The sequence below is a fragment of the Rhinolophus sinicus genome, chromosome 2 (assembly GCF_057876585.1).
Source record: "Rhinolophus sinicus isolate RSI-liver-muscle chromosome 2, RSI-T2T, whole genome shotgun sequence".
Taxonomy (NCBI): Eukaryota; Metazoa; Chordata; class Mammalia; order Chiroptera; family Rhinolophidae; genus Rhinolophus; species Rhinolophus sinicus.
The window spans coordinates 118445531-118473063 of record NC_142502.1 but is presented as its reverse complement, the minus strand read 5'-3'; positions in this window follow the sequence as shown (position 1 = coordinate 118473063).

The window sequence follows — 27533 nt, the reverse complement described above, 5'->3', positions numbered from 1 at the left end:
TGGACCAAGCCTGCATCTGCAGATGCTTACCTTCAGGTATTTATCTAAAAGAAGTTGTTTGAAATAAAGCAAACCCAAGTAACTTTCAGATGAGTAGAAAATAAAGTGCAGAACCCCTGTAGACATACACTTATTTCATGATATTTCATTGTATCAATCATTCTAGAGAAAGGAAACAAGAAAATCATGTCCTTCCAGCATTCAGCTGTAATTAAAGAATTTAGTAATGTGCAAATATAGTAAATCCACTATAACAGATTTTAAAAGAAAGGCTGTGAAATCACTTCTCAGATAGGAAGTTCATGTTAGAGAATAGGATAACTTTTTCTTGCCTGAGAAAAATGACACTTCTCAGAAATGTGTAAAGACATGAATTGCCACAGGGAGTTACTTCCCAGGTAATTGCTGTCTTTGTAAGAGGTCAGCCTGAACAACTTTTAGCAGACTCAGTCATGATGGGAAGAGATGGAGCCAAGAGGATTCAGACTAAGTCAGTGAAGTGTTTTATGAAGGTATCTGCTGTGGGGTTTTCAACAGTGAATTGCTGATTTGCATTAACTAAATAAAAGTGTATTATGAGAGCACATAGATGGTAAGGTGGGGAAAAAGAATTTTCACATTCTTCCTTTGTATAGATGTCAATGGGATATTTGGGGGAGTATTGCTATATTTTTAAGACTCCACATGACTTTTTTTTTTTTTTTTTAAATCCCAGCAACATCTCTCTCAACTTTGAATTTTATGTAGTCTTCAGCATATATTCCAATTACTCAGACAAGATTGTAAATTCAAAAAATAAAAAATAAAAAATCCATGCAAAAAGATATCAGTATTTTCCTGTCTTTGGACTCCAACTGAAACATTGGCTCTTCTAAGGTCTCCAGCTTGCTGCCTTTCTGACTGGAACTTACAACATCATCTCTCCTGGGTCTACTTGCCGACTACAGACCTTAGAATTTCTCAGCCTCTATAATCTCACAAGCCATTTCTTATAATAAATCACATTATAATGTTTCTGGTGAAAACACTAATACAGGACTTCTAACATTTTGCTATTTGCTTTACGTCTTTTTGTGCCTCAGTCCTTCCATTACTGTCCTCTTTGTGCTTCACTGATCTTTTTCTAAAGTCTCATTTTAATTCCTTCATTTCCTTTTCTGTATATTTTAAATTTATTTTCTTAGTGACTTTCTTGGAGATTATAATCAATATGATCAATTGCTAACAATGTAATTTGACACCAACTTACCTTGGAAACAAAGACAACTTGGTTCCTTGTTGAAGCTTTTTAAATTATGACTGCCTTATGGGGAAAAACTAAAACCATTCCCCTTAAAATCAGGAACAAGGCAAGGCTGCCCACTTTCTCCACTTCTATTCAACATAGTGCTGGAAGTTCTAGCCACAGCAATCAGACAAGAAAAAGAAATAAAAGGCATCCAAATCGGTAAGGAGGAAGTAAAACTGTCATTATATGCAGATGATATGATACTATATTTAGAGAACCCTAAAGACTCCACCAAGAAACTATTAGAGCTGATAGATGAATTTAGTAAAGTAGCAGGATACAAAATTAATATTCAGAAATCAGTTGCATTTGTATATACCAATAATAAAACATCAGAAGGAGAAATTAAAAAAGCATTTCCGTTTACAATTGCTCCAAAGACTATAAAATACCTGGGAATAAATTTAACCAAAGAAGTAAAAGATCTGTACTCAGAAAATTATAAGACACTGAAGAAAGAAATGAAAGAAGATACAAATAGATGGAAACACATACCATGTTCATGGATAGGAAGAATTAATATAGTTAAAATGTCCATACTGCCTAAGGCACTATATATATTCAACGCAATTCCTATCAAACTACCAACGACATTTTTCACAGAAATAGAACATATAATCCTAAAATTTATATGGGATAACAAAAGACCCCGGATATCTTCAACAATCTTGAGAAATAAGAACAAAGTGGGAGGTATAACAATACCTGACTTCAAATTATACTACAAGGCTACAGTAATCAAAACAGCATGGTACTGGCATAAAAACAGACCCATAGATCAATGGAACAGAATAGAGAGTCCAGAAATAAATCCATGCCTATATGGCCACTTAATCTATGACAATGGAAGCAAGAATGTACGGTGGGGTAAAGACAGTCTATTCAATAAATGGTGCTGGGAAACTTGGACAGACACATGCAAAAAGATGAAGCTGGATCACCTCCTTACACCACATACAAAAATAAATTCAAAATGGCTTAAAGATTTAAATGTAAGATCTGAAACCATAAAATTCCTAGAAGAAAATATAGGAAGAAACTTCACAGACATTACCCGGAGTAAGATTTTTACTGATATATCCCCTCGCGCGAGGGAAGTAAGAGGAAAAATAAACATGTGGGATTACATCAAACTAAAAAGCTTTTTCACAGCAAAGGAAACCATCAATAAAACAAAAAGGGATCCTACTGATTGGGAAAAGATATTTGCCAATGATATATCTGATAAGGGGTTAATATCACAAATTTATAAAAAACTCACTCAACTCAACTCCAAAAAAACAAACAACCCAATTAAAATATGGGCAGAGGACATGAAGAGACATTTTTCTAAAAAGGACACACAGATGGCAAACAGACATATGAAGAAATGTTCAACCTCACTAACCATTAGAGAAATGCAAATAAAAACCACAATGAGATACCACCTCACCCCAGTCAGGATGGCTATCATCAATAAATCAACAAACAACAAGTGCTGGCGTGGATGCGGAGAAAAGGGAACGCTGGTGCACTGTTGGTGGGAATGCAGATTGGTGCAGCCACTATGGAAAACAGTTTGGAGATATCTCAAAAATCTGAAAATGGAACTACCTTATGATCCAGCAATCCCACTCCTAGGTATCTATCCGGAGAAATCCAAAACTCCAATTCAAAAATCTTTATGCACTCCTATGTTTATTGCAGCACTATATACAATAGCCAAGACCTGGAAACAACCGAAATGCCCATCAGTAGATGACTGGATTAAGAAACTGTGGTACATTTATACAATGGAGTATTATGCAGCCATAAAGAAGAAAGAAATCTTACCATTTGCAACAACATGGATGGACCTAGAGAACATTATGTTAAGTGAAATAAGTCAGAAAGAGAAAGACAAATACCATATGATCTCACTTATATGCGGAATCTAAAGAAAAGAATAAGTGAATGAACTAATCAGAAACAGTTTTGGAAACATGGAGGAAAAAACAGAGGGTTGCTAGAGGGGCGGGGGGGTGGGGATAAGGGGAAGGTGAGAGGTTTTGGGAACGTACAGAGGGATAGTGGATGGGGGGAGGGGGGTTCACACAGTGTGAGGGATATAAATGATAAATGTCTAAGTTTTGCTTTGTCTTGTGCACCTGAAACTAATTAATAAAAAAAAAAAAAAAAAAATTATGACTGCCTTAAAGTCCTTGCCACAGCTCCATCATCTGATTCATCTCAATGCTGGCATAAGCTTTTCACATCATCTTTTCTCATTCGTGTAATGTTCCTGAGTCTTGGTATAAGAAGTAAATTGTCCATGTATTGGCGTTTTTGATTGTTGAGTTTTGAGAGTTCTTTATATATTCTGTACCTAGTCCTCATCAGCTTAGTGACTGGGACATATTGGAGAATCCTGATCATATTCAATATTCTTATTTTAGCAGGCAGTCCCTCTGTTGAGGTGCAGTGGGAGGGACAGTGCCCGGTGTTTGCTCCGCGTCCTGCTGGTGCCAACAGCACCCCAGCAGAATGAAGAACGAATGCCAGGGCCTTGTTGCAGCTGGGTGTGGGGGAGCTTCAGATCCCACCTCAGCCCTGCTGACGCCTTCCTGATGAAAACGGCACCAACTAGCACTACTTCATTGGCACAACTCCCACCTGGGTCCTGCCGCCACCGGAAAAGAGGGGGCTAGCAGGACTCCCACCACTTTGTTGCTGCCGGGATGGGGCCCTGCTGACCTGGCGAGTGCGAAGTTTCATGCCTCATACAGCCTCATTAAGTCTCCTTGCTGCTGGGTGGATGTGGGTACTCAGGTGACTGTCACACTGCTGATACTGCCCTCACTGGGGACTCGCAGGACCTCCTGATCCTGCCAGGCCACGTGGAAAGATCCCTTCTCTGCTCAGCCCCGTCCACACACTGCTGTTAGAATCCTGCGCCCTGGTGGTCAGGTGGAGTTCAGAGAGAGATCCGCTCCCTGCTCCACTAAAACCGTGAGGACCTGTGGGGTTTTTGGTACTTTTCGGCTGAAGCAGGCTGGACCTTGCCCAAAAGGTTTTCTGTTGTTAGCTTACCCTGTCCAAGTCCTTAGAATAGAGGAACAGGCTTTCCTTGGGGCCTTTTGGTCTGTGCCTGCTGGCTGTTTCAGTTGAAGGTTCTACAGCGCTCTGACCAGGATACATGGGTGTGATCCAAGGAAATCCAGCGGGCTCGTATTTATGTTGTTCCTCAGCTCTCTGGTCCCTAGACAGTCATTCTTATTTCCAACTTGCAGCCTCTTTCAACGCATATGCTTGCTTGTTGTGTTCCGTCCAATATTTTTGGTTATAAACAGGAGGACCTGGAAGGAATGGGGCTACTCTGTCTTGGTGGGACTAGACGTCTAAGACACTGTTTGTTTGCTTTAACAAAAGAAATACTGTAATAGTACCAAGATATAAGAAAATTCTCTTCCTAAAAAAAATACTAATAAAGTAATTTTTAATACTAACGTGCTATGTACTTTAGGACTAGCACATTGAAAAACAGGTTAGCTTCACAAAAGCTTTCAATAAGTTCATTTGTTCCCATATCCACAGTAACCCTACAGAAGTGTAACCCAATGCCCTGTGTTGGGGATGGGCAGGCCTGATTCAATATGGCTTCTCTTCACTTTCTTTGCCCATGGAAGTACGTGATGTGAACTTTACCTGCAAGTTACGTCAGTCATAGATAATTTGTCACCCAGAATTTCCCCACTGAGTAACGCCTTCGATATGGTTCATCACTCAGTCCTCCTTTTACTACATTTCCGGTTTCTTTCTAACTCACAGGCCACTCCACACCATCTCCTTTGTTGGCTCCTCATCCTCTACTCAACATCTCTGTGTTGGAGTTCCCATGGCTCATTCCTGGGCTCTTTCTGGTCTCTATATGCATCCTTTCTTTGCACTTACCTATTTCTAGCCTCAAAAATGTATTCATATGTGCTGGGAATTCCCCAATGTATGTCTTCAGCTCAGACCTCTCCTCTGAGACCTAGATGAGGGCACAAACCCTTTAATTGTGATCATTAATTATAGGCTTCATGTAGGCCTTTCAAGTTTTTGGCTCCTCTCCACATACCTGCTCATCTTCCAGTAGTCCCACTGACAATAAAATGCATCTCAGTTTTTCAAACCCCAAACCTGGAGTCCTTCCTTTCTCTCATTTCCCAGGTTTATTATATACACATGTTTTACTAATACACATCTTTTTTTTTTTTTTTTTTTTTTTTAATTCTAACACTTTTCTTCCTTTCCACATGAATCCAACTCATCATTCATATTTACCAGTCAGGCACAATTGTATTCTAGTAGCCTTTTTTTTTAATCCAAATTATGCCCAATTCCAAAATGATTTTCCACAAAGCAGCTAGAGATGATTCCCCAAAACATAAATTTTACCATGTAGCTTCCATCCCCAGTTTCACTAAGGAATTTGTAAGAGGGTCATATCCACATGTTCCATAGTGGATATGCAGGGAACATGTCTTTGAGCATATTATATTTTTATCATTAATGTTCTCTTTCCAATTACCTTTTCACAGAAGACAAGAAAATGCTTGCATGACTTTGAGGAATAGGATCTTATTTTTTCAACTAGATTATAGATTCTTGGAAGGTTAAAATAAAATAATTTCTTGTACAGTCTCCTCTACTTTGAGGAGAATCTAGTGCATTAGTGTTTGAAGGGAATTTATACACTGTAAGTAGATACTCCATTGACATGTGACAATGTTTTCTTGCATACCATATTTAAGAGTACGTATTGGAGGCTTTCCTACTATAAACCAGCAAAAAGTGCTTGAGAAAAAAAGTAGATGAGGAAAGCTCCTCTGCATTCGAGATATTTCTAATTAAGTTTAGCAAAGGTACACATACAGCTTGAAAAATCTGGGACATAGTGATGCTGAAATGGTTTCTTCTTACTTTGTTCCATAAATATTTTAAATTTTGTATTTTTCTTCCAAGATATTTCACTTCCAGAACTTTCTCTGTGCTACCCTTAGAGATGCCTCCAAGTACTAATTATAGGATGCTCAAAACAAAATGAATACTAATAAGAGATTTAGGGCTACAGTTGTGCATTATTCAAGTAAGTCAATAATGAGGAAATTATTATCTTTAAAGATGAAGCTTACTTTTTTATGGTCAGTCATAGTGTTGCCTCTAATAAAGTCTTGTATTTGAATTTAAGACTGATTTTCTGAGCCTGTGGTGAGAAATTCAAGATATTCTGAAAATTATCCAAGTGCCAACTTTTTCTGCTGGCTCATCTCTCAGGGAATATCTCATACTTACAAGATAATAGAGCCTATACCCTGACACACAGGCAGCAATGAATGGTGACTCCATGTGATTCCATACAAATAACAATGCAAAAGAAGATGACTTAAGCAGGACAACCTGGGAAGGGAGAAAATGATCTCTTCTACAGAATGTAAAATCAAGTTTCAGAAATCTTAAGTAATGGAAGCCATTGTCCTTCCAGTACAAACTATATTGCTGTCAGCACTTGACATGTCTAGATTCAATCTAGGTAGTTCTTGTGACCTTCCTTGTCAGTTTTTCAACTTCCCTTGGTTTGATCTATGGTAAAGCAACAATAAACAGAAAATGTGGAAGTTGAAGAATAGTGGTATTCTGCAGTTTTAAAATTTAGTATATATTTAATCTTATTTTAAATCAATTTAATGGGTAATTGGTATATTTACTTAATTGTAATATTATTAGGTGTGTGTAAGTGTGTGTAATTTCATCTGACTGAAAATCTTAAAACACTATCCTTGGTTCTCAGGGCAGATTATATTCAGACTTATAACATAAAACATTTATTAATTACATGAACAGAATGTAGAGTAAAGGATTCTAACCCTCTTTCCTATTTTATGGTTCTTCAAGAAATGTATTTAATTTGAAACAGGTTAAACTTAGGCCAAAAAAAACAAATTCCCCTTAATAGTTATATAAGCTTTATAGTTTAAAGATACTTTCCCACATAATATCTTTTGAAATTTAATCCTCATAGCAATGCTGTAATGTTTACTTAAAAGCATTGAAATAGCTTGCCCCTCAGCTATACAAGCTGCTCACAATTTTTACAAAATTAAAATAAATGCCATCGGAAATGGAATCATTTTAAAGTCAGAACCATATTAGGGCTGAAGGAACCTTATAGATGATCATTTCCATGTTGTTTGTTTTTGTTTGTTTGTTTGTTTGTTTGTTTTCCTTCAGTTTAGGGGACTGAGTCCCAAAGAGGTGAATTGAGCCTTAGTCAAGGTTGCACAGCTAGTTAGTAGCACAGACATTGTTGATCCCTTTTCATTTTATCATCTACTTTGTACTAAGGGTTCAGATGTTCTTGAGGGGTCTGGGAATGATAGAAGATTTAACACACAATGTTTCTCTATGCTTTGGTTTCTTGTTTCTTAATTTTTAGGGGAACAGCTAATTCTTTACTCTTCAATGAAGGACAAAACTTATCAACATCACTAATACATTTTCCCAATAAGTTTTTACATCATTCACTCTGTATGAAAAGTTGTATTAGCATCTAGGAATTGAAGGCATCTTCAGTGGAGATTTGCATTCTAATCAGAAAAATTAAGATTATTAATAAAGTATCCAATTTCAGGAAAGATTAATGTAAAACACATAATAAAATTTTGAAAATTGGTTCTGTGTCAAAAATTCTGAGTTACACCCTGAATTTAAAACAATCTTATAATCAAGATCAGTTTTCATGAATTGTGGATAGTCATTATAGGTAACCTTAGTAATAATAATAACTGGAAGTCAATGATCAAGACTGGCCAAATTTCTTTCTGGATAGCTCTATGGAATACAGATATCAGCTGGTCACAACAAACAGGGCGGTCTTCTTCTTTTTTTTTTTTTTTTTTTTTTTAAGATTACTAGTGATTTTTCCTAAAGGTTTAAATACATAAATAGTTGTGCATACTGGGAAAAATTTGGAAGGTGATAATTTATGAGTTCCAGAGAGATGGTATCAGCCCCAGTGATGCAGCAGCTGTGAGGGGCATGTGACTGATTGGTGCAGCAGAATGCAGACCAGGGAACATTGAGGGCTTAGGCTGAAGAGGGCTAGAATGTCACAGGAGAGGAGACTAATAACGATCAAGTCTTAACTTAGAAGAAGAATCCTTTCCATTCATTGCATACTTACAACCTGCCAACACTGATGTAATCACCTTATATACATTATTTCATTTTACGCCAATAAAGTACTACTCACCTTTCTTTGCAAACTGTGATATTGAAGCTTGAAAGGTACCTGGCTGGTAAATGAGAAAGCTGGATTCTGAACCCTCATTTCCCTGACTCTAGGGCCAGTGTTGCTTCCTTAATCATTTCCTGGTATTTAGTGACATCTCCTCAGTGTAACATCACCCCGCAATGCATTGTCCATGTGAAAGGACCCATTCAAGGCTCCAGCCTCTGCATCCCTCGTGTTCCCCATCCCTCATGACCTCCACTCTGTCCTCTTCAGTCATCCTTTCCCATCGCCACTTTGGACCTTGACATCACCGGGACCTGCTCTACTTCTGGAGCTTTTCTATTGCATTAAGAACTTTTAATCCCTGACTCAAACAGGCTGCTGTGTATGTGTTTGATTGGTAGCGCTTTCATTAATTGGCTCTCAGCATACCTTTGTATTTACTGCAATGATACCTCTGAAGCCTTGAATCTCCCTACCTGTCATCACCCTATGTACCTCAGCTTACTTCCCACTTTACGTTTCCCTCCAACTTTGTAGTCTTCTGTGGCCCCTCACTCCAACCACTCTCATAGGAACCCACGTTTGCAGTTCTTGTGCCTGGTAGTGCTTTCACCTTACTTAGCTTGAAAATTTCCGTGTTTAAATGACTCCATGAATTCAGAATCACTTGGCCTACACTTGGAATGTTGAGAGCTACTAGAGAAAATTAAGTAATTGCTCAAACAGCAGTATTACAAATTCATGGCCTCCATTAATCCAACTGGGCCTCAGCACTACTCAGCAATACTTATGCATTTCCCTTTCTTGGCATATTATTTTTATTTTTATTTTTTGCAGACTTTCTTTAACCTTCTTACTTCCTATTCAAGGGGCCTCTTACCTCACAGAGAAAATGGAAGCACTGTGTGGAAACACCTACAAACTACAGACAAACCATAGCCGACACTCATCACCTCCTCTTTCGCTTCAGTTGTGAGAGAAGCGCTATTCACTTACCTGTGTAAAGCTGACTCCTGGGGTTGTTTCCCAGGCCCTCCCTATTCCTTCTTCTAAAGAACCTCAAATTTCCCCCACTACTTTCCTGTACTTTCAGATTCTTCCTACTGTCCTTCCTATCACCATTTCAAAGTTAATTTTCCTTTGATTGGAACTCCCTAATTTGGTCTCACTTCATGTTTCCCATGGGTGAGTAATGTGCAGTCATGCACCTCATAACCACCTTTTGGTCAACAATGGACTGCATATATGAGGTCTGTAATTAAGTTCACATACTTGCCACCATGAGCTTATACTGGCAGCACTACACAAACAGCTCGGTAAGGTTTCATAACCTTGATTATGTGTCTCACAGCTGTGTTCTCGTCGATGTGTGGTGGTGTCTTGCTGAGTGGTGTTCATTATTGTTGTTCCATGTTTTTGTGTGCCGTGGAGAGAAGGTCTGAGCTTGAATTAGAGCAACAAAGGAACTTAGGATTAAATTTCTTGTTAAACTTGGCAAGATTAGAAGTAAAATCAGGGACACGTTAGTCCAAGATTGTGGGGATAACGCCATGAAGTTTAATCCAGTGTACAAAGGGATTAAGGGGAGAGAACCCGTCACTGATGAAGAGAGGTCAGGGTGGCCAATAACAAGCAGAACTGATGAAAACATTACAAAAATTCATTGAATTGTGTGAAGCATAGCAGACCAAGTAAACATTGCTAGAGAAACAGTTAGGAAAACCTAACTGAAAATCTTAGCATGAGAAAGGTGTGTGCAAAAAATGGTCCTGAAGGAGCTCACCAATAAACAAAAACAAAGGAGAGTGGAAGTTTGCCAAGACCTTTTGGAGAGGCAAGACGATGTTTTGGGCCATATTATCACTTGTGATGAAACATGGGTGTACCAATACGACCCTGAAACAAAGCGTCAAAGTGCACAATGGAAGTCCGCCAATTCTCCATGACCAAAAAAGCTTCATCATTCCAAATCAAGAGTCAAAATGATGTTGCTAACGCTTTTTGATATCAGAGGGATTATTCATTATGGATTTGTACCAACTGGACAAACAGTTAACCAAGTTCATTATTTGGAAGTACTGAAAAGGCTGCATGAAGAAATTAGATGAAAATGACCTAAACTTTTTGCCAACAATTCATGGCTCTTGCATCATGACAATGCACCAGCTCACACAGCACTGTCTGTGAGGGAATTTTTAGCCAGTAAACAAATAACTGTATTGGAACACCCTCCCTACTCTCACCTGTTCTGTCCCCAGTGATTTCTTTCTTTACCTGAAGATAAAGGAAATATTGAAAGGAAGACATTTTGATGGCCTTCAGGACATGAAAGGTAATATGACGGCAGCTTTGATGGCCATTCCAGAAAGAATTCCAAAATTCCTTTGAAGGGTGGACTAGGCCCTGGTGTCAGTACATAGCTTCCAAAAGGGAGTACTTCGAAGGTGACCAAAGTGATATTCAGCAATGAGGTATGCAGCACTTTTTCTAGGATGAGTTCGTGACCTTAATTATCAAAGCTCATATGACAGCAGTCCCATAAGATTATACGTGGAGCTGAAAAATTCTTATTGTCTAGTGACATCATTGCCATTGTGACATCATAACACAACACTAACTCACATGTCTGTGGTGATGCTGGTATAAACAACCCTCTAGTGCTGCCACTAATATAAAAGTATAGCACAGAATACTTGATAATGATAATAAACTTCTAGGTCACTAGTTTATTTACTTATTATACTTTCTATTGTTATTTTAGCATGTGCTCTTTTTACTTATAAAAAAATAGTTGTAAAACAGTATGCCATGTTATGCCGGCAGCAGCCTCTTATATCTTCTGTTTACTGCATTTCTTGATTACATCATTTTGTTTTGCGTTTGATTTAATCTTACATAAGTTTAGTGTAGCCTAAGTGTACAGTCTACAGTCATGTACAATAATGTCCGAGGCCTTCGCACTCACTCATCTCTCACTCACTGACTCACCCAGAGCAACTTCCAGTCCTGCAAACTCCATTCATAGTAAGTGCCCATACAGGTGGACCATTTTTTATCTTTTATACTGGATTTTACTGTACCTTCTCTATGTTTGGGTATGTTTAGATACACAAATACCATTGTGTTACAATTGCCTACATATTCAGTACATGAACTTGGTGTACAGGTTTGTAGCCTAGAAGCAGTAGTCTACACCATCTAGCCTAGATATGTAATAGGATATACCATTTTAGGTATGTGTAAGTGTGCTCTTTGACATTTGTACAATGCACAACAAAATCACCTAATGGCCCCTTTCTTAGAATATATCCCTATCATTAAGTGACACATGACTGTATTATATTTATTTATTGTTACAGCTATTGTTCTTGACATTTACACATACAATATGCCAGGACCATAGAATAAATGTGGTGTTTTATTTGTGTGTATGTATGTAAGAATCTGTGTTTTATATGAATAATATCATTGATTTAATCATACTACATTAAAAAAAATAGCTCATATAGTTCTATCACCTTTACTTTAGCCATGTCTTAATATTCCATGGTCTGGATAGACCACCACTTGTCTAACCAAGTCCCAACTGCTGGGTATTAAGGCATGATTTTCTTGCAGTTCTGCAGTGACCATCCTGGTATGTGCCTCATTATGCATATACTCAGCTGCTTTTCTAGGATAGATACCAAGAAGAGAAACTCCGAATCACAGTGTATGCTTTAATAAATGTTGATTTGCCATGCAGTGTGACTGCTCTAAATTTACACCAATAGTTTAGGAAAGAACCTAGTTATGTACGAGGTTGGACAATTAAGTTTGTGAACTCATCCTAGAAAAAGTGCTACATGCCTCGTTGCTGAATATCACTACGGTCACCTTCAAAGTACTCCCTTTGGGAAGCTATGCACCAATGCCAGCACCTAGTCTACCCTCCAAAGGAATTTTGGAACTCTTTCTGGAATGGCCATCAGAGCTGTCATCGTATTACCCTTGATGTCCTGAATGTCATCAAATGTCTTCCTTTCAATATTTCCTTTATCTTCAGGTAAAGAAGAAGTCATTGAGGGTCAGAACAGGTGAGTAGGGAGGGTGTTCCAATACAGTTATTTGTTTACTGGCTAAAAACTCCCTCACAGACAGTGAGTGGCATGTGAGCTGGTGCATCGTCGCGATGCAAGAGTCATGAATTGTAGGAGAAAATTTCAGGTCATCTACTGTTTTCACACAGCCTTTTGAGCACTTCCAAATAGTGAACTTAGTTAACTGTTTGTCCAGTTGGTGCAAATTCATAATGAATAATCCTTTTGATATCAAAAAAAAGGTTAGCAACATCATTGCAACAAGTTCATGAACTTAATTGTCACACCTCATATATTTCACTATTACTGATAGTATCAAAAGTTTTAAAGTTTGCCAATCTAGTGAGTGAAAAATTTTGTCCTGTTGCTTCTAACATTTGTTTTCTTGATTATTAATGAGGTTTAATATCTTTTATATGTTTATAAAAAGCCATTTTAATCTTCTTGTTTGTGACTTGAATATTCCTGTTTGGTTCACTCTATTGTGATTTTTATCTTTTTGTCAATTTGTAAGGATTGATTTTATTGTAGATTCTACTTATTTGTTATATATTATACAAATATGTTCTATAAATCTGTATAATCTTTTATTTTTTACCTGTTTAGATATATGATTTATCTTCCTTAATGTCATAATAGAGTGAATAATATTAATAGACTTTCTAAGTTTAAATATTCTTCCATTTGTAGGATAAACTTTTTCTGGCTTTCAAAAACATTTACAGCTCTATTCATTAGTTTAGGGAATTTCTCACACCCTGGCTCCTGCCTATTCTAGATGGGATCCAGAAAGTCACCCTCATGACCTCCTTGCCGGTAGGACACACATGACCTATGCTCAGCCAAGCACACACCTCCAGGGAGACATAGTCAAAAGACAGGGATGAGAAGAGGCTATGGGAGGAGTGCATTTCAAGGAGTGTGGCAGAAGAGAGATCGAGCTTTCAGAGAAAGCAGTAGCAGAGGTCAGTGTGAGGACACTTCCCCAGGGATGTTGGTGTTGGCTGCAGTGAGCATGTCCCGAACAGCATAATACAATTTCTAGGGGAGCAATCCTGGTTATAACTTGGGAATTGTGGCTGATGGTATTGAGTCCAAGCTTCGTTTTCAGAATGACTGAACATCCTGTAATAAATTTATTTTCAGCCTTCACTAATTGGACTAAGTCTGTTATTTGCAATAAAAGCCTTGACAGTTATGATGTTATCATTTTAAAATATAGATTGACTTTTTTTCCTCCCTCCCTCCCTCCCTCCCTCCCTCCCTCCCTCCCTTCCTTCCTTCCTTTTCTATATTCATCAATTATATTAGCCATTAGGTTTTTTTTTCTTCCTCGTCTCGTCTCGTCCCGTCTCGTCCCGTCCCCTCCCCTCCCCTCCCCTCCCCTCCCCTCCCCTCCCCTCTCCTTTCTTCTCTCCCCCCTCCTCTTTTCTCCTTTCTTTCCTTTTCTTTGCCTCATTAGTTCATCAGGCTGTGCCTAGCTATATCCACCTTGTAAAATTCGTTTTGTGAAGTAATTTTCTGAAACAATTTGTGCAAAGGGAAAATAATCTATTCCTTGGGAATTTGGTAGAAATAACCCATAGAATTCTCTTGAATAGTGCCTTTTGGATGGTAAATCTTTGCTTAACATTTTAATTTCCTCTATTGATATTAATCTATTTAGGTCCCCACTACCTAAAATTTTTCAATTTAATTTAATCTTTTAAATTTATTGGTAGTAAGTTGAACATAGACTTCTCTTTTTAATTCTTATGTGTTTATATGTGCAGCTGTTGCCCCACTTCCTGATTTTTAAAATTTATTTATAGCTTCTTTATTTTTTATTTTTCTGATTACACTTGCTAAAGTGTTTCTGATAATTAATCTTTTTATTAGCTGTAGGATCTTGGGAAACTTACTTAAATTCTATGTGTCTTGGTTTCCTCATTTGAAAAAATAGGGTATAACAGTGGAGTCTATTTTGTAGTTCTGTTAAAAGATGAATTCAGTTAATTTATACAATGCTTAGAATAGTGCCTGGGAAATAGAAAGCCTGGTATAAATGATAACGATTGTTATTTATTTTAAAGAATCACCTTATGCTTTGAAAAATTATGTCTGTTCTTTAAAAGACTGTTATTTTTTTTAAATTGCTATTTTTTCTAACTTATTTGGAGCTTTTTTCCAATTTTTTCTCCTTCCAAATTTTTAAATTTAATCTTGTTCAATTACTATTCAAACATTTATTTCCTAATAAATCAATTGAAGGCTCCACATTTTCCTCAAAGTACCACTTTGCCATGTGCATATGCATTGTGATCTTACAATTTTTTAGGTCTAAAAAGTTTGTATTGTCTATATTGTTTCCTCTTTATCTCCCTTTATTCTTTCTCTTCTTCACTGCAGAAGTCAATCGAAAAGCAAGCCTGGTTGAATCCATCTCCCTAAGACCCCTCACAGCTGCCTCTCCACTCCATCCCTATGACGACTGCCTTTCTTCCTTCCAACAACTTCTCTTTCTCTGGAGGATCTCACAACCTGCTGAAAGTTACTCCTAGTTTCTTCCCCTCCATTTCATCATCCATGGAGCTGCCATAATGACCAACAGAAAAACATGAATTTGATCACATTATGAGGCATCACAGCTTAAAAGGCATAATGGCTTCCTATCGGCCACAGGAAAGTGCTTGTGCATTACATACAAAGCTTTTCATTATCTAGGATCTTGCTGCTTATCCCAGTTTATTATTATTATTCCTCTATAAACCCACTATATTTCAGTGGGGCTAACTCATTTGCTTTTCCTTGGAATAAAGTATATGCTTTTACATCTAAATATCCATATATATATATATATATATATATATATATATATATATATATATATATATATAGAATTTCTTGGAGAATTCTGAGTTATAACTTTCAGGTGTAGGGTTATCCCTTCAATGAAATTCTTTTTCTGTAATAATATTTTATTACTTATTAGTTTTTATTTTTCAATTATAGTTGATGTTCAATGTTATTTTATATTAGTTTCAGGTGAACAACATAATGGTTAGACATTTATGTAATTTATGAAATGTTCCAACCAATTAGTCTAGTACACACCTGGCACTATGCATAGTTATTACAATATTATTGACTTTATTCGCTATGATGTATTTTACATCCCATAATTATTTTGTAAATACCAATTTGTACTTCTTAATCCCTTCACCTTTTTCATTTAGCCCCCAACCTCCTCAATGAAATTCTTACTGACCATTGACTCCCTCCTTTCATTTAGAGGTAAGTGTTCCCAAATGCCTCATTAATTATAACATGGCATATTACTACAGGATTTATTCTTTGTATATTTTCTCTCAAATACATTGTGGGTAGAGACTGAGTCTAATTTATTTTTGTAGCTCCAGTTCCTAGTACAATGTCCAAGCACATGGAGACTCTCAGTAAATGTTTGTTGAAAAATTATTAACTGATGAGCAAGTTAAAATGCCATATTTTTTTCTATAAATATTTCAGGTAATGAAATTGATCCTTTGGCTAAATTAGGTTGAATATGTTATGATTAGGACATCAATTCCTCATCCATAAACAATATTTACTGAATTGTGCCTTCGAATAGAACACTGTATTATCAAATAAATCACATGGTTGTGTTTATAAAGATGACATTGCTTGACCTAATCCATTCACCAAAAAGAGTAAGTTTATATCTTTTCTAATATCCCTTTATTAATTATATTTTCCTCATTCTTTGAATGATAATCAGAAAATCTACTAAGTTCAGGGGTGAGGGGACATGATAGGATTGAGTGTTCTTCTAGCTTTATCATGGTGCATTTTAAAAAAAATTATATAGATTTCACTCTTATTTTTAGTAGAAGACATTTCAATTAGTATGATCCAACCCTGAGCCATCAGAGCCCTGCTTGGACCCATTCATTCACATACACAGCAATTTGTTCCCATGGATCCACCTACCCTCAACTATTCCTTTAAAGGAGTGAGACATGTCATACCTGCTTCTTTTCTATTTTCAGTATTTCCCTTTAATAGCTTAACATTCAAGAAAATACCTGAAATCCATGTTGGTCTGACTTGGTTAAATTACCATTGTTAAGAGGAGCACAGGGTGCTAAATGGTTAGTTACAACAACAGACCACAAATAAAAAATTTTTATTCTTCACAGTTCCTAAGGAAGTAAATGGCATAACTTAAGGGGTCCTATGGGAAGGTCAAGACAGAGTGCAGAGAAAGAAATAGGACCTGGGCACACGCCCTTAATCTGAGTGTTTTGGGGTTCTCTGGCTGAGGCCTGATTGGTCAATCAAACCAAAAAAGCAGGGTTTTGGTAAACCCCTGGGGTGTCTTATGTAAGAGGAACAAAAAGGGAAGGCCCTGGGAGGCATGGGGGAATGTTGATCACAAAGGCTTTTGGGGAAGTCATATCAGTAACTTATTTACACTTACTTGTGACTCTGTGGCTGCTATCCAGGGCTTGTTCTTGCTTAAGGGGGCTGGTGTCAGTTTGAAGTCCCTGCAGGCAGCTTGGTCAAACAAAATGGATGTTGAAGCAGCAATACGGTGGAGCAAAACTGTCAAGATATGTCTATTGAAACCAAGCGTAAGTATATTGGCCTATTAGAGAAAACTTGACTGTCTGTTTTTTCTTGCAAGTGGTATGTTACCCATGCATTTCTTTACTACGTAAATACAGTTTGCCTATTATTCTTCCAAGGGGAACCTGGAAGAGATTTTTGTCATATTGTATTAATGACAGTTGTCTTGTGAGGATGTGCTTCCTTACTATTGTTTTTCCTTCCATAGCCATATTATTTTAGAATTCTTCTTTACAAAGAGCATGCTAGCCATAATAGTGTACATTCCAATAAGTTGAATTGCTATGTGGGTTCAAAGTCTTTCATAAGAAAAAAAAATCCGTGCAGTGAAAAGACTTCAATGCCCAGGAAATCAGAGTAATGTAGGTTTCTAGCCCAGGGTCTGATATATAGTAGGCATTCATTACTAATTTAGAATCATGTGGATAGATTGAAAGATATAATCACTTAAATTGAATCAAAAAAGCTCCCTCAAAATTTAGCTTATTCTCTGCAAGAATAAATGTGTTGTTAAAAATTGAAAAAAGATTTGTAACTGAGAAGAGTTATATTTCTCATTCCCTGACTCTGAAAAACCTGCTTCTCCACATGTGTGACATTTCTGTGGTCAAATGGCTGATGGTGGGCTGACATCTGCTGTCAGACTGGAGGCTGGAAGGTCTCCCTCTAGGCTGTTATAAAATGTCAGAATTGACACATCTCTAGAGTAAATTTTGAAGTGAATGCAAAAATCCATTTTTCAGTTATAAGGTTTTAGAAAGGCGTGGGTTCTTGAATTTATACAGTCTTATAATTTTAAGATCCTAAATGATTCAGTATGAAATGTGATTTAGGATATTTGTTTAGTCAGAGTATTTCATACCAGCTATCATTTGTTTTATTTATTTATTTATTTTTAATTTAACATTCTCCTTATGAATGCTCCGTTGTCTTCAAACCCTTACACAGAGGAATGAATTCATGAGAAGTAGCTTAAAGAGACGGTCTTCAAGTCAGAAATTATCTTGAAGTCTCACTTTTTAATCTTAAAAATTCAGCTGACTACTGTATTCTTTTACTTAATATGTCCCATGTTTGTTTCAGTAGTACCTTTTTAAATTACTTGCCACTGAACAAAATTGGGACTTTAAAAATGTCAGGTTGCTCCTGTGGTTTCATGCTCTGTACCCCTTTTGTCACCAGCACATGGCTGAGCAGTACAGAAGTGTGCACACTCCAGAAAAGCAAGCAGAAAAGAATGTGAATAGCAGACTAGTATCATATTTTGTAAAGTGCAAAAAAATCACACTTCATTTCTACAAAGCCTACCTCTTGTCCTCCCGCATGTCCGATGGCCTTGCCAAGGGTCCTCAAAGTGAAACCCCTATTTCCCAATGTGCACAGGCTCCTCCCCTGTCAAAAGTCCACTCTAGGCTGGCAGACTGTCTGCTGGACAACCACCTGTCCTTCATACTGGCTGAGAGGAGAGAGCATTGGATTTGGAGTCTGATGGCTCCTTGTTCTGCCACCACCTCACAGTAAAGCATCGTGTGAATCATTTGTTTTCTTGAATTCTACTTTTCTCTTTTGCAATATTTGAGGATGGGTTGAGACTGATATCCAAGATCCCTTCCATGCATACCTTTATATGATTTCTTATTGACTTTAGCTTTAGAAACTTCTATGAACAAGAGTGAACAGCTAGGGCTCTCATGTACGCCACAGGGAAAACTGGGCTTCATAAATAAAAAGACAGAGAACTGAATATTGGATATTTAGTAGGTTTACAAGCTGAATGTAAACAAACAATATAAATGTAGAAAATAATATCCTCTCTAAGGCAAAGTCTAAATACATGTTTTCTAGCAACATTTGCTTCATTTTTATTTTCGCCTTGGCATATCCTGTAATTTCAGATAGTCAACTTGAAAGGTATCCAGGACAAATCTGAAAGAATAAGAAATTCACCTCATCAGTGACCAAGAATATTTTTCTAGGGACTATGGAAAAATACTGTAGGAAATATATGGCAGAAGGTGCCAACGTATATCTTAACATTTGCATAAATCACAAGGGAAACCGTTGCTCCATGGAACTCACTTTGGGAAATGCTGACTTGAGTAAAAGGTTAAGGAAATCTTTTCTTCCATATGAGAATTGGACCACCGGTCATGTTCCTGTAAGGAGATAGGAGGGAGGGAGGAAGTGAACAATGTTCCACAAACCAATGTCATTATATCCTCTCTGGTGGGTTTGTGGTATTTAGCTCAGTGGTATGATATGATTTCAAATTATACCAAATTACTGTAAATTATTTATATGTTAATTATTTACTACTGTTATTATTTATTACTTTTAATTATAGAAATGATATAAAGACTAACATGGTACTGCTTAATTTTCCACAGAATGCGACTCGAGTCAAAAGGTGCTGTGTACCCTCCCTTTTGTCCTCTATTCTCTTTCCTTCATTCATCATAACTCCCATTTGGCATCTTGGGGAGGATGAGAAGAAAATAAATAAATCCTCTCCTACCCTTTTATTCCTTTTCTCCTTTACTCTAGGTCTCATTGATCCTTACTGGTTCTCTTCTGAATCTACTAGGTTGGTGCAAAAGTAATTGCAGTTTAAAAGGTTAAAAATAATTGCAAAAACCGCAATTACTTTTGACCAACCTAATATTTTCCCTCCAATTCCTAATCGTACTTCAATTTACCTTGAACTCACTAATCTCATTGGTCTTTAGACACTGTTGCAGTTGCTCTTCCTTCAGTTTAGAACTCGCCGCCAACCCGTCCTCACTGCTTCCATTTTTTTTAAGCATCCTTCTTTTCTTGCAGCTCTCAGCTCACAGGCCACTTTCTCAGAGGGACCTTCCTTGGCAACTCAGCAAATGGAGCCCCAGTTGCTTTTGATCACACTTTTGAGGACAGGCATGACTATACCTAGACCCAGTTTAGGGCTGTCGGGATTCTCCATATTAAAAGACTGTATAGTACATGCATCTCTGCCTGGGTTGGATGGGGCTTTGACCACTGGCCCTATCCTGACCATGAAATTGGCCCTGGTTTTGGCTTGTTGAACAGGCCTCTGCCTGTCTAACCACCTGCACTGACCCATCTCTGACCTCTCCCAAGCCAGCCTTTCTTTTCTGGGGAAGAATTAGCAATGAGGCTTTCACCACCTTTTACCTGGCCAAGGTCTCATCTGGCTCCTGGAAACTGACTGCTTGGCATCCTGCACTTGCCTCCTTCATTTATGGTGAGCCCACTGCTCAGAGGTCCCACCCACATCTGGGTCCACAACTCAGCCTTCATCAGGGCAGATTTATTCTACCTCCCCAGACAGTGGATGACAAAGATGACTTACAAACTTTTAATCAATGAGGGCAACTTATTACTCAGCTTTGACTTTTTCTTAAAAAGACTTGGGTTGCCTTAATTATGATCATATATAAGTGACCTCAGAGCAAAATCGGACTTGAGAACTTCATGAAAATTCCATCTCTGGGCCATGTGGGGTTGAGTGGCGGGGAGAATGGCTCTCTCCCTAGGTAGCACATAAAAGGCTGTTCTGCTTTTAGCTAAAAAGTGTTGCAGAATTCTAAAACTTCCCAGAGATTAATTAATCATTGTTTCATCCATAGCTCTTAAACTACCGGAGCCCGTATAGAGCCCTGGCTCAGTGAAATACATCCTGTGACATTTATTACACGCATTAACAGTAATTTACCCTTCATTAATCAGAGCAGTCAGCTACAGTACTTTTCAATCATGCATAATACTTACTTTACTTGTTGGCTGGAATATTTTATTCATCCATTAGTCTCAGAGGCTCTGCAAACAGCTTATAAATTCAGACAGGGCCCCTGAGCCTGAGCACTATAGTGCCCTTTTTATTGCTAATTTATGGCCCATGTTTATATTTGTGCCAAGACTCAGAATTTCTCACTGATCAAGGTTTGAAATATGTGTCCATAACCTCTACTTTTGTACTGGTCTATCAGATGAGAAAGGACGTAGCATGTTTCTCCAGCTCTGTTCTTTATGGAGTTTTCATTCATAGCTGGCTCTTGGCGGCCATGTGGAAAAGCAGAATCAACACAAATCTCCCTGGAATCTGTCATCCAGTTTAATATGCTTCTCTGTTTGGTTTACTTGTTAATTGAAATCTTATTGAGAAAAATAAAAGGGGTCATATGTGAAGAAGTTGAAGATGTCTTTAATTCTATAGCATCATTTATGCATGGAAATGCATTTTCTTTGCAATCAATTCATGTACATGTGCATACATTCTTATGGGTGTATCTGGTTTAAAAAAATAAAAATCTACATTGAGAGCAGTGTGTACAGTATTACAGATAAAATACTAACTACAGTTTTATGGAGAACAGTAAGGTATTGGTTCTAGAACTTGTGCCTGACAGGGTTGCATTTATTTTCACCATCTTATTTTCTGATATTTACAAAGATATTCACTTCCACTAATTTACATTTTTTCTTATAGAGTTTTAAATTGCTCTGGGCCCCCACCAGTCACTCTAATTTAATGTGTATTAAGTTCTATTTTAGTGCAATCCCATGTGGCAAAACCAAATTGATTTGTTTCAGTTCTATTGCCTTCCTGATTGACTCATTTGGATTCACAATTTTTTAATGCAGAATTCAAATCAGGGTAGAGACTTGAATCCAAGAAAATTCTAAAAGTGAGTGAGGATCAGTGATATGACCCATGCTAACAGAAGTATCAACAAATATCTTTTTATTTAAAAATCCTGTATACTGCTCTAAGTTTCATTTACAATAGCATAATGCACTCATTTTAGTAAAATGGCTCTGGAAAGTGCTAAATAGGGAATGGGAGGCATCCTGGAGATGAGTGTCATATAATGTGTCATATAACATGCAGGGGAAATTACACATGCTGTAATTTAGAGAGGAAGCTCTAGGGGTTTCAAAATTCACACTAATACATGGAGCTCAGCAGGTGTTTACAAACAAATCTCTCTCTCTCTGTTTCTCTGTCTCTCTCTCTCTCTCTCCCCCTTCTTCTTCCTTCTTCCCTCTTTTCTTCTGTCACTCTCAACTCCTCCCTTCCCCATCTCCCTCTCTCCTTTCTTCCCTCCCTCCCTCCCCTCTCCCTCCTTCCCTTCCTCCCTTCCTCCCTTCCTTCCCCACTTTCTTAAAATTTGCACACATCACAAGGAAAACAGTTGCTCCACGGAACTCACTTCGGGAAATGCTGACTTGAGTAAAATGTTAAGAAAATCTTTTCTTCCGTATGAGAATTGGACCACCAGTTAACTCTTCATTTATGTTCTCCCAGCAACCTGATAAACCTCCCACATAACCTGATAGGATTATGTGACAAGCCATATTTCCTGTGGCTGAAAGTGATCCCCGATTGGCAAATTGCTCTTGAACTATGAATATCTCATAGTAAATCATGGTGTTGGGCTTTTCTAGTTATGGGGACCCATATCTCTCACTGACACTCTGGAAGTTACACCTATGGAGTTGTTACACAAGGTGTTGCCTCTGATGGGGCATGAGCCTTCAAAGCTGTGAAATTCCCTATTCTTGGTCAATGTGAGTCTTATTTTTTGACACGAACCATCACCTGGACAGCCAGAGAAACCAGATTCCACATGGTTAAGTGGACTATTGTGAGGCATGCCCCACAGAAGTGGATGCCTAAAGACAGATGCCCTTGCTGGTGACCTGGAATTCCTGTCTTGTATCCCTAGGAATACACAGTGCCAAATGTGGCCAGTCATCGTCTTGGGAGTCCCAAGAGTTAGTTAAACTAAGAAAACCACAGCTGGGCTAAGAACCCAAAATTCTAATCATTACAAAAAAAAAGAATTTCAAATCATAATACAACAAAGGACTTTTTAAAGAAAATATTTTCCAAATTATTTTGGAATGAATTATTTGCTAATTTTTTAGAGTCTTCCTAGTAACATGTCTTTCTGTTCTGTGATCAGCACATGCCTTTTTACAAAAATGGTAGGCAAGATTGTTCCCAGGTCTTGGTTGTGTCTTTTAACCTTCGGTGACCTTCTTTGCTTTTTTTTTCACTTTTCAGTTCTTTTGGCTATATCCCAGATTCAGAAAAATGGCACATATATAATTAATAGGTTCATTTTGTTATGCTAGAAGTCATGCAGTCAGTTCTTTGATATGTCCTGCTATTTTATGAGTAAATTCAACAGCAATAGCATGGAAATTTACTTGAGATTTATTAGAAAAGAGGCAATTCCAGCTCCTTTATCATAAGTTGGAAAAATGAAATGTTTTCTTAATGAATCCAGATAGAACATCAAAGAACCTTCAGGGGAGATATGCACCAGGCCCTTGGGTGGGAGTAGCAGTAAGTGCTACTATCTCATCTCCACAGAAAATACAATCTTAAATACTCACTAACATCTGATTTTGTTTTCTGAAAAAGTAGAGATATAATTTCAAGTGGTTTTAAGAAAAGAGGCTGTACGCAGAGATTCAGAAGAGTCATGGAGGCACAATGTAAATTTTACTAATTGCTGTAAAGAATACAAATCAAGTAGCAAGATACAAAAGATTTCATAAAATAATAATTTGGATTCAGTGAGATTGTTTCCATTCCCCTAGGTGCCTTACAGCTTTTTTGACACCCTTGTTTAAGAAAGAGTTGTGTGTGTAAATGTAGAACACAGTTGAAGAAATTATCTGTGATAAGACTTCATGTCACCTTCAGTTTTACTATCAAACATTTTATTGATATTTAATCAATAAATCAATATAATATTTACTTAACATTCCCAAAGTGTTGTGAGTATTCATGAATAACCATCTGATAGCCAAAGAGATGCAGTTTAGATTCCACATTTTGGCCTACGTCGAGTTTTCCTATTTTGTTTAAGCATGTACATTCAAAAGCCCCAACATTTTTGGTCATTATTACTAAGCTGACATTCTTTCAGAACTTGCTTAATAGTAAAACCTTCTATGTAGTTCAGGTGCAAGTAAACTAATCTTGCTGTTAAACTCAAACTTCTGATTAGCTTAGGTTTTCTGCGTTTGTCTTCCAAATGAAATTTAAGCACATGACTCTTAGGAAACAATACAGTTTCCTAAGGACCAGAATGAAAAGCGAAACAATAGTAATGATAACATTAATAACTTTAGAATAATGTTGTATTTATAGCTTTTTCCAATATGGCATATAAAATATATTTTTACAAGAAAGATTATTTTTTTAATTCAATTTCAAGACATTGTGGTTTCGCCCTGCATCGGACCTGCCTCACGTTACTGAAGAGTATTGTTATTACACCAGTCTTTTGCCATAAGTCATAACACTTCTTAAAAAAAAAAAAAAAAAAAACTGAAAAAAACAGGAATCTAGGAATCCTTGGAATTCCGGTATTAACCTGCTTTATGTATTCTTTGAAAAAGGCTCAAATTCAATTTTTTGGGTTACTGCTATTAATTATGCTGATACATTTGTGTTTTCCCCCAATTCATTATAATGTACATTTAGCACTATTTCTGATTGTGTGGACAGAAAGATATTGTTAGCATAGATGAATAATTATTTAATAAAACAATGAAAAATTATGCCTGTTTTACTCTTGATAAGTATATTCTTCACTTGTTGGAATATTAACTCATATGTTTCAACGTCTTCAGAAATAAAGTAGACAACATGATAATATCATTTGCCAGTGTACATTAGCCTCATTCTTAAACTTCCTAAAACGTAGTTTACTGGCAATTTTGTGCATATGTGTTATAATTTTAACTGTGGTTTGTTGTTTTAACAATGCAGTCTTAACTTATCCAATATGTTGTATTGTCATCAAGTCTATCCTCATTCTTCAGGATGCTACCACTGCTTCTGCTGCATCCCATCTTTACACTTCTCAGGGGTCCTGTGCTACTTTCTTCTTCTCTTCCCTGGCCCCTGTGCATTTTTCCTTTCTCAGTTTCCATGCTTAGTCAGTGTATTATTAAACCCAGTGACAGCATAAATTATAGTTTCTCCCTGAGATCTTTTCCTTTCCTTTGCTTTAGCCCTGAATAAGTGGCTTTATCGTTTTTTAAGAATTCATAAACTAATGTATCAATTATAAAATATTTATTAAATTTTATTACGAACTCAGAACCTAACTAAAATTTTACAAGTATGTAATGATATTTCCTCTGATACATTCTATCCACTTTTTAATCTCTGGGTACTGTTTGTTATTTTTGTACAGTAGTGTAAGTGTCTCTGTTTCATAGGTCAAGTACTAAAATATACTAAAATGTGGTATAGACTTTACCCTCAATTCTAAGCTTTGAAGCCTTTGAAATCTTGAGTTTTTCTTTCTGTTTGTGCAGTCACTATTACATCCACTCCCCTTTCTCTTTTGTTTTCTGGTCATATGCAAGATAACATGTTCTCTCATTTCTACCTGACTGTAAACTGATCTTTGGACATTAATCATCTTCTGTCTTGAACTTCTAAAACAGTCCTTTTTTTTTTCCTTTTTGACAATGTTGTTTTAGAATTTTATTCCATGTCCAAATATACTCTTGTAATTTTCCCTATGATTCTACTGCCATACTTGGAATGGAATTGGAAAATTAGGCAACAAATAAAATGCATGTACATCTGTCTGTGTTTGTGTGTATTTGTGAAAGAGACAGAGAAACAGAGGGAGAGATAGGTAGGTAGATTAGATAGATAGATAAGTAGGTAGATAGATAGATGATAGATAAACAGATAGGGAATAAAATGACAGCATGAGCTGATTTGGCAGGTATGAACTGTTCCTTAGAGACTTACGGTGTATATACTCAAGAGTGTATCTGTATAGTCACTATATATTTTCAAAACTTTTTCCTCATTCCAAACAGAAACTCTGTACACACTGAGCAGTAATTTCTATTTTTTACTAATAATCTACTTTTCATACATCATTCGCCTATTATCTCTTAGTTTTTTGTACATGTTTTCCGTGAGCTCTTGTATATTTAACACACTTGTTTTAATGATTTAGACTAGTAAGTCTGCTATCTGGGCTTTCTCAGGGACAGTTTCTATCAATTTATTGGAAATAAATAAAAACAAATTATTTAATTTTTTTGAATGGGTCATACATTTTTGTTTATTTTTATAATCCTTGAGATTTTTTTGGAAACTGGACTTTTGAATATTGTAATGAGGTAACTCTATAAGTCAGATTCTCCCCTTCCTTTAATTTTGCTGTATTTTTTATTTTTGACAGCAATAGTAGACCATTTCTTTAGTGACTTATCCAAATATTTTTGCAAACAGTATCATATATGGTCTCTAAAGTCTCTATTCATTAGCTTGTGTTTTGATGGCGATTTCCTTAAACACCAGGAGGGAAGGAGGGAGGGAGGAAGGGAGGGAGACAGAGAGAGAGAGAGACAGAGAGAACCAAATAAAAATAAACACATACACAAAAAGATAAGATACATCTCCCAACATTTTCAGAGTCTCTGTTCTGCAGCACTCCTTCAACACTTCAGAGTTTTTAAATGAACATAAGGATTAGGTCAAACTGGAAGTTTAGGGTCTTTTCAGGGATTGTCTGAGCATGTGCATGACTTTCTAAATTCCCTCGCATACAGGGTTGTTTCTGCATTGCCCAATTTAGCAAAGAAGCTCTCCTCAACTGTTTCTCCAGGGCTTTAAGTGCGTATCATATGTCTCAACCATAGTCTTTTACTCCGGACATTGGATTTTCAGTTTGCCTTACAGTGTTTTTGATCGATGCCCATAGCTTTTCGTACGTAGGTGAATTCCAGGTTTGATGACAGAGAGATGACACCTTGTGTCCATCCTTCAGGTAGCTCCTAGGCATGTTAAAACAGACATGCGTAACAATTTGCTAATAAGATCTGCTTTGCAGACTCCAAAACGAAAGACCAAGGTCCTACATACACTGGGAATGTGGGTTGCCATCTTTGTGACTGTCACCAAACCAAGGAAGAGAGTGGGACAAGGGCAAGTAAAAACGTCACTAAGATTTCCTATCATTTTTTTTTTAAATTGGCTTTTTCTCGGTTGCTGCAAACTGTTGACTGTTTTCTAGAGTTCTGAAGAAGTTGGTTCTGAAAATTCCTCTTTTGCTTTTTGATGTTTTGTGGAGGACAGGAGCTTGGAGCTGCCTCCTTTGCCAGTTTGCTGACATCACTTCTCCCAGCACCCTCATCACTCCTCTTCATTGGATTACATGCGGTTTCTATATTTAAGAAAGCCACTCATGTTTGCAAGGAAAGCTTGCCATAGAAAGAAGACATTAAAACTGTATTTTGTGATTATGAAACTTCAGAGGAGTTTTAACAT